The sequence below is a fragment of the Engystomops pustulosus genome, chromosome 4 (genome assembly GCF_040894005.1).
Source record: "Engystomops pustulosus chromosome 4, aEngPut4.maternal, whole genome shotgun sequence".
Classification (NCBI taxonomy): Eukaryota; Metazoa; Chordata; class Amphibia; order Anura; family Leptodactylidae; genus Engystomops; species Engystomops pustulosus.
In genome coordinates, this window is record NC_092414.1 from 100,155,701 (window position 1) to 100,171,852 (window position 16,152).

At 37.7% G+C, this 16,152-nt stretch overlaps 1 long non-coding RNA gene across 1 annotated transcript; it reads left to right on the forward strand.

Annotated features, from left to right (window-relative positions):
- The first annotated feature begins 1,495 nt into the window (after window positions 1-1,495).
- LOC140129051 (uncharacterized) lies at window positions 1,496-6,969 on the forward strand. Its single transcript, XR_011855277.1, has 4 exons — window positions 1,496-1,578; window positions 2,706-2,767; window positions 3,971-4,037; window positions 4,245-6,969. It is a non-coding gene; the product is annotated as an uncharacterized lncRNA (long non-coding RNA).
- Window positions 6,970-16,152: the final 9,183 nt, after the last annotated feature.

A 16,152-nucleotide genomic window follows, 5' to 3' on the forward strand; every position in this document is an offset into this window, starting at 1 on the left:
TTGTTATGTAGTTCAACACTTGTTGGGTGTCACAGATGAAAGCTGATTGGTGAAGGATATTGCAGTGAAACACAATATGATTATTTCTTGTGGATATTATAATAGACGTAGACAGCCTTTTCATAGCTAGCACTATAGGTATAAAAGGTACATAAACGGTTGCTTTAACCATTGCTTTTGAAGCCGTTGTGCAGCAAGTTTCTCTTTCCAATGCTATTAATGGTAAATTGTTAATTGTTGTTTTTAATTGTATTATAGGAAATGAATTGTCACTCATGGGTTCTATTCATACTGTTTTGATGCTATCACTTGAATACTGACAGTCATTATTTTATCATGCATCTTTTAAGCTTGATATTCTCTGAATATAATTAGTAGGTGACATTGCTGTCACTTGATAATTATCAGAGTTAATCTAATCAATGAAATGTGTTGCATACTGCATGCAAAATACTAATGAAAATATATTTGCATTTTTCAAATACATGGATCTACATAATATAAGGATATGTCCCTTTCCGACCTGTACTAAAATTCACAATGTGGTGTTAATTATCATTAAAAACAAGTGCAGACAATGAGATTAGTTAATTTTGAAAAGCAATTTAACTATCTAAAATAAACCTAAGAAAACATAAAATTATAGATTACTGAATTTATGAAAACTAGCACAATATTTTACATCAGATATTGTAATACTATGAGCATTAGATCCTACACATTGGTCAGTCCTGTCATGTCTGTTTCAGGTTAACAGCGATCTGGCAGTTAACATACAGAATTTTTTGCCTGGAAGGCATACATTCAGTTCATGTATTAGAAATGTCACTTTTATTATAGTTTTATAGACAAGGTTCTGTCCTCTGCAGAGAACCCCAAAGCATAAGTCTGTTATAACCTTTCAATCTCTACACTAAAATATTCCCTTTGTACCTAATACAATCCTAGGGACATTCAAACACAAAAATTGCAAACAATATAAAGATATACAGTATACTTCATGTATTTTACAATTATGTAAATTAATCATATTGCTATTTGTTATTCAGCTCACTGTAAAGCTTACCATAAATACATATAAAGTATGCTAAACCAATTAAATGGGTTGTCCACTTTCAGCAAATAATTGATAACATTTGTGTAATGAAACATTATACAATTTTCCAATATATAGGCAGCCCCCAGGTTACATACAAGATAGGTTATTTAGGTTTGTTCTTAAAGGGGTATTTCAGGAATCGGCATAATTCATATACAAATGGGTCATTAAAATATACGGTAATATGTAATTAGTTGTTTTTTAAAAATTTTGCTCCCCTTAGCAGAAAAATGCTCTTGACATACACTGTAATGAAATGCTACTGGCCCTTTAATCAGTCTGTTGATTTCCTCTGCACTGAGACACAGGACAGAAGATGGCAGCTGGTCACATGTCCACATGCCTGGGCAGGTCATGTGATCACCACTACGTTTGGCTGTAGTCGGTTGGTTGCAGTGGGTCCAGTATGGCCAGTGTTGTGATGAGACCCAACTCAGTGATGCAGTGTGCAGTGATGGCAGTTATACAGCATTACTATGGTAACAGAGCAAGAAAGTCTGTTAGATCATCACTTGGAGCAGAGCATAAGATTTAGGAGGGGTTACTGAGGACTAAAGGATCATGGGACTTTCATTGGCAGCCATCTTGGTGATAACGCTGCATACTTTAGAGAGGCCATAACATTTTGTGAATCAAAAAAACTATTTAAGCTCCATTTTGTGACTTATGACATTGAGTTTTGTTGTATTTATTTATGTATATCATCATGGGTATCATCAGGCGTTAAAATTACCATAATACCCCTTTAAGTTGAACTTGTATGAAAGTCGAAACAGGTATATTTTATAAATGTAGCTCCAGACAAAAACATATTTTTTTTGCCTGAGTGACAATTGGATTTTCAAAATGTTGTGCTGTCATGGGAACAAGTATTATCAATACTGATACCAATACTCTAGCAGATCATTGCAGTCTGGGACTAAAGGAAAATATCCAGAGAGCTTCACCAGAGGTCACAGTGGGTAGAGAGGTCTGTCTGTAACTAGGGGTCATCTGTTAGTCTGGTGTCCTTAAGTCGGGCACCACCTGTACTTTCTGTATCAATTCCTTGTGATTTTATAGATCTGTGCTTGCTGTCATTCAACAGGAAGCTTCATTGTTTACTTCCAGCAGATATAAATCTGTCCGTGGTCATGTGTTCACACAGGTGCACGCTCATTATAACACATAGCCCTGATTACTCTCTGTGATATACCGAGCAGTGCACCTGTGTGACATCACATGATCAGGGACAGATTTCTATCCACTGGAAGAAAGTATATTGGAAAATTGTATAATTTTTCATTACATAAACAATATACATTTATTGCTGAAAGTGGAGAACTGTAAAAACATAAATCTCAAGATGGGTCCTCATTTCCTCCCTTATACAAATGAGCTATGTCTGTGAAACAGTATCCTTTAACAATACAATCTTGATGAAGTAATAATCTTGTGACACACATTTGTGGACATTCTTGTGCATGGCAAGGTGACTAGCTTTTTAATACAATATTGTCTGTGGACCTGTGTCACATACTTAAAGTCAACTCAAAATTGTCATCTTGCTGATGCCCTTTGGTTGCTTGGTCTTCAACTTTGACATAAACTTAATCTCTAATTGCAGGAAACGCTTCATCACTGATCCAAACTTTAAACTCCAAATTGACATGGGGCCTTGTACTTGAGGTGAACCTGAGTTGCAGGGACTGCATTCTATTCATTAATTAGTCTGTTGTACACTGTATTCATTAATAAGCCTGGGGCAACTTCCATTCATTCATGAATCTGGGACACATTCTATTAATTATTAATATATACTTATATTAATAAATAGCTTGGGGGCACATTTTATTATATAACTGGCTTGGTGGCACAATCTATTAATTCATAAAGCAAGGCATATTTTATCAATGTATTAGTCTATGGCCACATTCTATAAATTTCCATGACAAGGGACATTCTATCATTTCTTTAAATTGCATCCACATGATGGGCTTGCATTGGGTTTTGTAATGCATTAGGAAGTATACATCAACAAACATATAGACATTTTGACCAAAATACACGTGTTTTGAAAGTAGCAATATGATATGTTAATCGTTATTAATAATGTTAAAATGTTAATGTTGCATTGTTAAATGCAATGCGAGTGCATCATGTGAAAGCAGCCTACAGCTGGAGGCAAATTATATAAATTAAAAGGGTTAGTGTCACAGTATAATAATATGTACAGGGCCCCCTTATTCATAAAATACATAAAATATCTATAGAGCCATGGTGTGATCATTTGCCTAATTAGGGGTATATATTATCTAGGAGCACAGTTTTGTTGTCCAGGGTACCTTATATTGTAAGCATCCTTAGGAGCACAGTGTGATGTAGGAAACTGAAGACATCTTGGCAGCAAATTATATAACAATAATTGACATCTGGGAGAAGTCACCATTAAATTCTGGACTTGGTGGGGCAGATCATCAACTGTGAGTTACTCAATGCCACTTATATGTGTAGCTAACTATAGTCACTGAATAACCTTCTAATTTGTGAGACAGCTCTCTGTCTGTGTAGTGTTATTACTAGAGTATCATTATTATTGACTTATTAATCAAGGGTGGTGGAGCCAATGTGCTAGTATTTTATTTATTTGGAGTGGACGCTTTTTTAGATTTACCAAGTAAATAAAGTTGAAATTATGCAGGATAACTAATGGACCCATTATAGTTTAGGGGAGGGTCTGTAAGTCTGCAAAAAATTGTGTTGCATGATAAACTACAAAATCGATGAATATGTGTAAGAATGTTCCCAGTTAGACCCCACAGTGAAACCAAAAATGTGATCTATGCTTTAATTTGCCCCTGTCGAAAAATCTACATTGGACAAACGACACAGGAGCTAAGGAAAAGGACACAGCAACATCTGTCGACTATCATCAACGCAGATGCCCACCTTAGACAAGGTAAGGTACTCTCCACTGTGGCAGCCCATTTTCGAAACTTTCATGCCAGTAAGACTAAGGGGCTAAAAGTTATCGGTCTGGATACCGTCCACACCGATAACAGGGGAGGGGATCTATCTGCTGAATTACTGAGGCGAGAAGCTCGATGGATCTACCACTTGGGGACCCGAGCACCTGATGGCATCAACGAAGATTTACTCTTCACAGGTTTCTACAAACGCTAATGAAGACGTGCCTGGAAGGACAATCATCACTGAATCATCGACCAAAAGGAAATATGACTAACACACAGTCTGAGGCTAAGTTCTCCATCCTACTGTCCCCCAACCCCCTCTCCTCTTTCATTCTGTTCTCTCCTTATCATCCCCTTTTCTTAGTTACAGTCACTCTCTTAATACACACTATCCTCATTTATCCTAGTTCACTGGCACTCCCCTCCCCCATTGTCCACGTTGGGCCTCCGCCCCTTGTAGTTTGGGACTCTTACAGTCCCCCTCATATATCTTTTAGATTAGCACTTTTTCTTTTTTCACATTTATTGAGTTTCTGTTAGATTTATTAATCTATTATCCTTTACTCAAACAGTTCTCCTATCCGAAAACGTTATTTGATTACTTGTGTATTTCATCATCTGCACACTAATCCGTGACTTCCACGACTATCCTTTGGAGGAAATAAAGAGAATGAGAGAGAAGTTGGAGACTGAGAAAGGAACAACTAGGAAAGAGGAAGACAGTGATACTTAACATAGCATGGACGATTAATACATTCTTGATAATTATTTCATCCCTTTGACTTTTGTGGACCTTTGACTCCCTATATGATACAATGTGACTATAATTTTGATGTTTAACTCTCTATATTGGGACTTATACCCACTGTACGCAGAGAGAACAATATGCACTTTGGACCAAAGTTTTCTGCCATGGCTCCCCTGTAAGGCACCCATTTGCACTCTGTCAGATCTGTTTTAGGATACGTATCCTTAAATCATATTATTCGAACGTTCTTACTTTTCCAGTCTTGTTATTGCTCTACCCAGCTTTCAGCGTCTTTTACTCCAGTATATTGGCATCGCATATATCTTCAAATTTTGCTCCTTATCTATACTTTGGCATAGTATAAGATTACTCACTGGTGACGCCTATCAGGACACTTTACTATTTGTGTGTTTAAACTCATCGTTCACAATATTCAGATGTATAGTGGTATCAGTATTCTATTAGGTGTCCTATTAAACACCTCTTTTTTTCAATATGTTCTTATATTAGACTACTTGAATGTTTCCACTTTTACAATCTTGCTTTACAGCATCTTCTTATGTAATTGCGCCGTATATGTTTATATACTTACCTATACTTTGGTACAGTACAATAGCATCCACTGGTGAAGCCTATTAGGGCACTTTAGCATTTGTGTGTTCAATCTGTCGCTTTCAATATTTATGGATAGTGGTAATATTATTTCCTTAGTTGGCACACCTATTATTTATATATTTTTTATTTTTTGTCTTCACATACCCATGACCGCACGGGCTTATTTCACTTGTGTAGAAGAGGCAAGGGACCTCTGGTGGCCTCTAGGTATCTTCTTTACCTATACCTTGGCATAGTATAAGAGTACTCACTGGTGACGCCTATTAGGGCACCTCATTTGTGTGTCTAAACTCGTCGTTTACAATACTTAGATGGATAGCGGTATTAGTATTCTATTAACCGTCTTATTGATCACTTTCTAACATGATTATATAACAGACTGCTTTAATGTCTCCATTTTCATAACTTTGTTTCACAGTATTATCTTATACAACTGCGCCGTATATGTCTATATACTCACCTATATTTTGGTATAGTACAACAGTACCCACTGGTGAAGCCTACTAGGGTACTTTATCATGTGTATGTTCAATCTGTCGCCTTCAATATTCATTGATAGTGGTAATATTATTTTTAGTTGACATACCAAATATCTTTTGTTTTAAATATGCCCATGACTGCACGGGCTTATCTCTCTTGTGCAGAGGAGGCGCGGGACCACTGGTGGTCTCTAGAGTGGAGTTGTGCATTTTTTACACCCCCTCTGTCACAATATATATATATATATATACCCTTTTTTTTCTTTTTTTCTTTTTTATATTTCCTTATATATGCCAAATTGCGCGCCTGTGAAAATGAAGTATTCTTATATCTTATTTCTTAGGATAATTGCAGGTTTATGACAGACTGAGTAATCGCCGTGTTATTACACACCAGTATTTATATCCTCATCGCTAACAGCTTTTGGTTGCTGGGTTAACATACTCACCCTCTAATCACTGGGTCCGACGCCACGTCACTTCCGGTGTCCGGACCTGATTTACTGCGCATGCGCCTGTATCTACAGGCACAGTTTCACTTTCTCTTGCGTGACTTCCGGTTTGCGCAGTGCGCACGCGCAACCAAGACACTTGATACGAACAGCTGACGGTGAGTACTGTGGGTGTATATAAGGGGAGCCTGGCAGTGAGGGGGGCATCTTTACCCCTGAGGAAGTCTGCATTGAGAGACGAAACACGTGGGGAACCCTCCTCTTCCTGATTCTTGTGTCAACCTGCTTCTGTGATGCTGCTACCGTGCCACCTGACCTTATACCAGATAACCCGTAATGTATACTAGGGATTTGCCTTGTGGTTTACTTACCAGGAACTTTGCTTAGTGTCCGCCTTAACATTTTTTGTGAGGAGTATTCATCTCTGAAACCTACCTCTATTATTTTTGTATACCAGCACAAGCACTTTCTATCTTGTTTACATCCATACAGGGTTTATTGTGGTTGACACTATCCAATCAGGAGGGGTCTGTTGTCATACGTATTAGGGTATTAACAACATGGATCTACTTTGTATGTACTTTGGTACTTTTTAATTGTTTTTAATCCTTTGTCTGTGTTTAGGTGTGGTTTTCTACAATAAAAATTTATGTCTTTGTAACTATTGAACAGTGGCACATAACTTGGCTTTGCTTTATTGGATTTGATTGAGTGTGCCGTTTACAATTTTGGTGTATACCATAGCTGTGCAGGGTTCATGTCCCTTTGTTACCCCACAGTGAAACTCCACTGATGTCTGGGGGTACCCAATCAGGTAGGTAAGAGAAAAGGTTAATACTCCAATAGGAATATTGTATATTAGAACACCACAGGTTACCACTCAAGTCTTCTGTCAGGTCTTTCTATATACCTGAGTTTCCTGTCCCTGGAGGCTGAACCAGTTGGAGCTGTCATGGTGAAGGGGAAAATATTTGTACATTTTATGATAAAAGTAAAAAAATTATTATTCAGTAGCAGGCATTATCACAAAGTTTTGGTGAGTCTCAACTGAAGGCAACTAAGCATTTTCGAGCCTCTTACATCCAAGTCCACTTAGTATGTTGACATATAGCTACTTAAAAAGCTGTGCAAAAACGAACTGTTCAACTTTAGGTGAACCTGTTAGATTTTTAATTTAGAAAAAATCCAATTGAATTGATTAAATTGTATCTCTTGAGGAAATTCTGTCTTAGTTTCTGCTCTGTCATCAGTTTTGCAACATACAGTCTTGTGAGCCAAATAAGCTTTTAGATGAATGGAAATAAAATGTTCATCCAAATATGACAGTAGGCAATACTCTAATATGTGGTTTTAACACTTGCCAACTTTTATTTGGAATATCTGTTTCAAGAAACTGAGTGCACTTCACAAAAGTCCCCATCCCTACATTAGAAAAAAAAACTTCCATGTAGAAAATAGACCTTTAAATTCTACATGACAGGTTAATTGATGAACTTCACAGTTGTATGTGTTGAAGGCCAGGAAAAATGACCTTGTTGCCCATGGAACTTCATGATTCTCTGAATTATGCATAAAATATCATGTTAATTTCTTTTGATGCCAACTTTATTAGCAAAGCCTAATAAAGTACAATATGATTTAGATACAGGAAGTGTTCATGAGGTGGCTCAATTTTCTTCTACACAATTATAACAATAAGTAATTACATTAGAAAAACTTCATAGGAGCCTACCAGCAGTATCTGACCATACAAAGCTGCAGTGTAATAAAGGGTCTGGATTGAGGGAGGACAAACAAGAAATTGCGCTCTGAACTGAGCCCCCCCAAACTATAACCTGCCAGCTTGCCTCTGCCTATCCTACTGGAAGACAGTCCCTCCCTACACCAAAGAGGGAACACAAAAACAAAACTTACAAATGACTAACACAAAAGAGAGGTCACAGGTCTCGTTCACAGCAGAGATGGCAAATACAGATCAAAATCGGAATACAGAGGGATAGTCAAAATAGGTAAGCCAAGATAGGAAAACCAGAGATAAAGAAGAATAGCACAAGAATACAACTAGGAACTAGGCAGCAAATATAACAGAAAACTCGCTGGGAACAAGATCTATATAGGTGGTATATAAGCTCCAGCTGATTGGAGAAGAGGCCTTTCTATCACTGCCGATAACTGTTGATGTACCAAAGCTGAGCTGCAGATGAACTGGGTGTGGTGATATTAATCTCAATGTAGCTAACAGCATACAGCACAGTTCACACCATGAAAATCCAAGTGAAAACACAGAGAGAAATAAAATACATCCTAAGCTGCATACTGTGGACAGAGCAAAATACTGGAATGGAGTTTTCACACAGCCAGTTATTTTAGACATGCTTAACTAACTAATTTATTAGTAGCAGCAGGACTTTGAAAAATGCTTTAATATTCCAGGTTTATGCTCTCAGTAAGAGCAGTAGCATGCTTCTGGCTATAGCATATGGGAGGGGCCAGAGTGCCGTCTGAATGCAGATAACACAACACAGCAGTTAGGAGATTCGCCAGAGGAATACTTAGCTGGAATCTGAATTTCCACAATGTGTGCTAAAATGCTGAGATATTGCATGAATTTTGAGAAAGTTAATATTTTAGTGCTTACATGTCTGTCATGAGATATTGCTACACTTTTTATGCCACCCATTACTGAAGCAAGATTTTCATTTGATGAATCTGGTGTGCAGATGAACCAACCAACTCACCCATCCTCACTTTTTAACCCCTTCCTGATATTTGACATAATAGTACTACATGGCGGGAGGTGCATTCCCGCATTTTGCAGTATTATTACGTCAAGATTCTGGCACTGGCTTCTGAACAGAGCCGGCAACAGAAGCTGTGGGTGTTGGCTGTATATTGTAGCCGACACCCGCCTCTAACACCTGCGATTGGAGATTCCTCTGCTTGCAGGTGTTAACCCCTTACACGGAGTCATGCATCATGTGCAGGTCCGCTGCTCTTATGGAAGCCCCTGGGTCTGCCAGTGCCCCGGGGCTGCGTGATCCTCTTCCAGGACTGGGTCCTGCCTTCTACATGGCACTGTGTTATATGAATGACGGCTTGAGCACGCGATCAGAGTATTGCTTGTTCAAGCCAACCTGTAAAAGTGGAAAAAAAACATTTAAAACCCTTTGTAAAAGCATTTTTAAATAATAAAAATAAATAAAATGATGTAATAGTATGTCCCTGTGGGAAAATACTTCCCGCACAGGGACATACTATTACGTCCCGCTTCTGGCACTTGTTTACAAGTCTGATTGCAGCATGTAATGGTGTTCCCCCTCAGGATCGGGCCCCAGTGACATTTACCGGGGGATCCAATCCTCTTCTGGGCAGCCCTGAGGTCTTCCGGGTGCCCCAGGGCTGCCTAATGTCTTAAGCAGTCAGATAGCTTCTGGGTCTGACTGAAAACTGCCAGACAGATCACACAGCTCTACAATGCATTAATGGACTTAAACCAGCAATGGTAGCATTCCTGGTTCAAGTTCAAGTTTGCATAAGTAAAAAAAAAGTTTTAAAAAATTACATTACATTAAAATAAATAAAGAATAAATAAGTACAAAAATAGGCCTCTAAAATGTCAGTTTCCCATACAAACACTTAATAAAGTGTAAAAAAACACAAATGCAGAAAGACCCCCACATATTTGGTGTTGTCACGTCCGTAGCAATCTGTGTAATAAAACAGAATCATTACTGGACCTGCACAATAAACCCCTGTAAAAAAAACATACCGAAAATAGATAATTTTTGATTAATAGCCTTAAAAAATGCTCTTAAAAGTGATTAAAAAATGTTACACACTCTGAAATAGTAACACTAAAAAGAACAACTCTTCTTGCAACAAATAAGCCCTAAACCAGATTCCAAAAAATAAAAAAGTTATGCATCTGAAAAGATGCTGATGCTAAAGGTAACAACATTTTCTCCAAATTAGTTTTTATTTAGTAAAATTGGGAAAAGATACAAAATCTATATAAATGAGGTATTTTTCAATTGTGGAAATTTCATAGAATAAAAATAATATATTATTTATATGGTATGGTGAATGCCCAAAAAAACAAAACAAAAAAGTCTCACCAAAAAGTGATGATTTTCATTTTCTCCACCAACAGAGTTCATAAAACATTATTAATTAGCAATTGATGCCCCAAAATTATGTACCAGAAAAGTGCATCTCATGTGGCAAAAAATATGCCCCTATATGTCCACATAAAAAAAAAATTATATCCTGTACAATTGAGATTTCAAATCTGCTCTGGGTGGCGCCTCCTTCCATTTTATGCCCGGCCCTGTGCCCATGCAGCAGTTACCACCACATATAGGGTATCAGTACACTCAAGAGAATTTGGGTATCAAACTTTGTGGAGATTTTTTCATTTAATCCATTGTGAATGTTTCCTTCTCCACCTAAAATGAGTGTATTGTCCAAAAATATTACAATTTGTAGACTGCACCTCCATTTATTTTTAACCCCTATAAAACACCTAAAGTGTTAACAAACTTCTTAAAAATGCTTTTTCACACTTTAAGCTGTGCAGTTTCCATAATGGGATAATTTACGAGTCTTGCTATTTTTTAGGCCTCTCACATTCAATTGAAAGTTGAGCAGGTCCCTGTAAATACGGGGTATGGAGATTTTCGAAAAAAAATTAAAAATGGCACCCAAATTCTAAGCCTCATAACATTCTAGTAAAATAGTAAAAAGCCTATAATTAGAATTTCTTGGTCAAAACAGTGAGGAGATTGCTTTTAAGATATGTTAACCGTTACGAGCATCAAAAAAATATAGTGCTAAGGGCTACCACATATCAAAGCAGTTAACTTGCTCAATGCCATTGTTGAGCCATACAATGTAACCTTGGAGCCCTACACATGCTAGCACCTTGGAATGCTGATTGGAGTGTGCCACCCAGTTATCATGACTGGATTTCATAGTATCTCTATAAATATAACAATTATATAAAATATAACAGTTAATAAATGATTATCAAATCAAAGTATGAATAAGTTATTGATGTTGGAATATGATAAAAATGGAAAAAAAAATGTATCTAGTCTTATTTGGAGTGCACAGTGAAAACTGTAAAAGCCAACAAGAAAACACAGAAAATGTTTTTTTTTTTGTCACTTTCACTACATTTGGATTTTTCTTCCCACTTCCCAGCAGAAAGTACAATTTGCAGAAAAAAAAACTTCCATATGTCTCTGGACACATAAAAATTAAAAAGTAATGTATTTTTAAATGTGAACTGTAAAAGACAGATATACAAAAGTAAAATCATAAGATAATATTTCTAGCATTACTGTATACAGGGTTATGTTTTAACTATTGTGCTAAAAACACACGGTAGTGGAGTTTCTGAGGAAACGATCCTGTTGGTTGTCCTCCACAGGATGTAGTTGCACCTATCCCTTCCTGATTCTGGATACATTAACAAAACCGCCTGCACAACTTTAAAGGAAACATTCCATTTAATTTGATGCATTATGAAGCAAACATACCTTGAAAATGCTGTAGCTACACTGATACACCGTTAATCCCTGTGCCGAGTAGTTTTGCTGATAAAACAATAATAAAATTATGATAATGAAGCTGTCTCGCTTCTATGGCTTGCTCAGCACTTCTCCCAACACATTAGTTATTCACTGCTTCACAGGATGATGAAATCCCTGGGTTAAGTTCTATGTGTAATGAAAATCTATGCGTGTAATATATTTATGTAGGTAACCACCTTCACCCAGCTTTCCCAAGGTCCTGAATGTTTTAATATTTTTTTTTAGCAAAACCACTCAACTCACGGATTAACCAAGATATGATACTGCATCAGTGTAGCTACAGCATGAGAATGCTGTATGTTTGGGTATGTTTGGTTCATAATCCATCAAATCAAATGGTAGGTTTCCTTTCATTTACAGAATATATCCCCTTAAATATGTTAATAAACCATACTTCCAGAGCAAAATAATGTGCACATTCAGTAATGATAAAACAGTTATAAAAATTATGATAATTAAGCTGTTTTGCTTCTGTGGCTGGCTCAGCACTTCTCCTAGCTCATTAGTTATTCACTGCTTCACAGGATGATGAAATCCCTGGGTTGTGCCTGAAGGCAGAATAATCAATTGCTGCACCATCCCCCAGCTGCTATGTATGAGGGATCCAGCTCAGGTTTAGTCATGTCTTGACTAAGCTCCATGTGTAATGAAAATCTATGTGTGTAATGTGTTTATGTAGGCAACCACCCTCACCCTGCGTTCCCAAGGTCCTGAATGTTTTAATAGTTTTTTTTTTAGCAAAACCACTCAACTCAACTTAACCAAGATATGATCCTGCATCAGTGTAGCTACAGCATTCTCAGGGTATGTTTGGCTCATAATGCATCAAATCAAATGGTAGGTTTCCTTTAATTTTAATTTATTTATAGTCATTAGTACGATACTCCATTATTTTACAGAATATATCCCCTTTAAAAATATGTTAATAAACCATACTTCGAGAGCATAATAATGTGCATATTCACTAATGAGTTTATCAAGCTGAAGTTAAATGGGAAACATATAACTTTGTCCATTATAATTTGCTGAACTTGAACTCTGCAATGAATGAACTGTCAACAGAATACTCTTGGATAACCCCTAGTACTGAATATTGACCTATCCTTTTCTGTAACTGTCACTGTCATCCCTCCTGAATTTCAACCTGCTTCATTTATGAACAGTTAATTATACTGGATCTTTACTTCCTCTAAAAACCATGTAACAATTAACTCAAGCTATTGTTCTATTTAATGCTAGGGTGACATTTCTACTAGAGTTCAACACTAAAGCCATCAGTGAGAGAGAACTGCTAGATTAATCAAGTTCTTCAATGTGGGGCTATGTATTTGCATGTTCAGAAATAGATTTAGGTAAATACACCTTTATATAGCATGTTCTTTATAAAAATGCTTTATGCATTTACTGATTGAACATGTTTTCTACATACAAGTTAAACATATCAGAAGGGGTTTCATACGCAAGTCCTCCTCTCCAGCTGGCGCAGGGTTCTTCTTTGTCACCATGGATGGCTCCTTATGTCCCTGCATAGACTATTGTGGGCTGAACAAGATCACGGTTAAAAACCACTACCCCCTGCCGCCAGTTAAACGGTTCCAGGGCGTTTTCAAGCTGGATCTCTGTGGTGCTTACGATCTCATCCGGATCTGCAAAGGTGACAAGTGGAATACGGCATTTAATAACCGTGACGGAATGTCAAGGCTGATGCTCTATCCCATGCTTTGGATGTTGTTGGAGAAGAACCAGCTCCTCAGCACATAATTTCTCCTGACCAACTTGCTGTTGCAGCTCCTGTGGATCTTTGGCAGCTACCTCCCGGCAAGATGTATGTTAGACCTGTTCTTCAGAAGAAGATTCTGTCTTGGGGACATTCTTCCCATGTGGCTGGGCACCCAGGCCCTCATCTTCCGCTACTACTGGTGGCCAGACCTGGTCAAATATGTTTGGGAGTTTGTGGGACCCTGCTCCTCCTGTGCCCACAACAAAGCCTCTTGTCTCAAACCAGCTGGACTGTAACTTCCATTGCCAATACCCAGTTGCCTGTGGTCTCACGTGGCAATGAACTTTATCACCGATCTGACTGTCTCCTCAGGCAGTACAGCCACCTCCGTCTTCCCCATGGCGTGCCAGTTTGTTCTTCAAACATATCTTCCGGCTACATGGTGTTCTGCTACACATCGTGTCCGATTGAGGAGTCCACCTCCGTGGCTTTATCTCAGCCTGTCAAGACAATTCGGCTCTGGTGAAGACCAGGTGCCACTTAGACTCCGGTCCCAGGTGTTGGCTAGTACCATCTCCCGCGGGGGTCTAGAGGGTCCACAGACTCTGATTCCTGACATTCAGAATGTTTTTCTACTGTATCTTCTATTCTTCTACCTCACCATGAGGAGTTGCAAGTATTGGATCGCACAGAGCGGAACTGCTTTCAATAAAATTATAAAGAATCATTTAACAAAGTGTTTGTTGTTGAGTAGGAGGGCTCCTTTGAGTACATAAATACTGGCCATATTGATCTTTTGCATTTACCCTGATGAAGTCACCAAGAGTGACGATATGCGTGGTGTGCCACCCATCCTGTGCTGTATCCAGGATTTACCTCACTGCCTTTTGGAGTGGTCTTTATTTTAGTAAATATTGCATACAATTGTTCGCTACACAATATTCTCAGCCCTTTTCTCAGTCTTTTTCTCACCATTGAGCACTTCATGTCATGTGACTAGGATGATGTCATCTAAGGTTCTTTACCACCTAACATTTGCTAAATCTACCCCATGTATGTATCTGATCACATAAATCATGGCACGCTTCAATGGATTTCTATTTCTCCCCATCCTCCATGGAGGCATGCTGTGATTTCATATGATCAGATACATACACTGGGTATATTTGTTAAATGTTTGGGGTGAATGACCTTAGGTGACATCATGAATAATGTAACAGACATGTTATAGTCTTTGTCAAGCATCAAGTATGAAGATGCTTGACAAAGACTGCTCAGTATTTGGAACATTGCATTTTGGTGAATAAAGACACCTCATTTTTCCCTTTCTGCAGCTTTTCTACTCATGACTGATGACTTTTTTTCTTTGATGGACTAATATCATCACTGCCCAAAGGGACTATGCATCTAATAGGTCCTTACAATCCAACCATCCTCCTTCCTTAGTAAGGACATTTGTCTATCTCCTCATGTAAAGGATATAGACAAAAGGATGTTTTTAACCAAAGGGATCTAGTGAAGAAAACTGATATAAACATAAGGATTGTAGGTTAGTAGGAGTTTTGAAATTGCCTTTGAATTTAATAAGATGGTTCCTATGAGAAAATCTACTTTAAGAAAAGTTGGCATGTAATTGAGGAGGACTCTGCTAAGAATGATTGCAGAAAATAACCCGATGATAATCTTTAGGACGTTTGAAGACATTGCTGTATGTACATGCCCATATTTTGAAACCATGGATACCTACTGTAAAGTATTGAGCTCAGCTTCAAGTTAAATGGGTTATTGTTGGCTTTCCCACAATATTTGGCATCTTCTTAGCTGTAATACCAAGTTTTCAGTGTATCACATAATGTGCCTGTAGTCATTGTTCATTTTTTGTTTTATATCACTGTTTCAATAATGGTGATTGAGCCCTGAGATTATTTCAGCAGATTAGAAGCAGATCGGGTAAAACTACAGTTTTGAGGTTTGCAGTTATAGAGGAAGTCTATTATCTTCCAAATGAAGGAGGTATGCCTCAGTCCTTTTTTAAAAAAAAGAAAGAAAGCTCATTGGATTTTGAGGACCACTGCTTTGTACACTTAAAATCTGCACAACAGTGACATGGCTGCAGAATCAACAATTCTGCAGCTATACTGCAAACTTTCAAAAGTAGCCTTTTGTTGCAATTTTATTTTGTGTTTTTGTTCAAATTTTGCATTGCATTGAAGAGAGAAAAAATTGCATGCTGCAAATTCTAAATCTGCAACATTTGGTTAGGATTTCTAAAAAGTCCACCTGCTACTCTGAAACTGTGTTACTTTGTGGATTTTCCAAGATAAAAGTCCACTCATAGAATGTATTCGGGTAGATTTATCACTTGGCCTGTGACGGGATTGCAAACACTCAAAAGGTTTACAGAGACAGCAAAAAAGAAATAGAAAGCACATCCAAAAATCAGTATTAATACATAGTACTTTATTCTAGATATGTGTAAGAAATGTATTTTCTT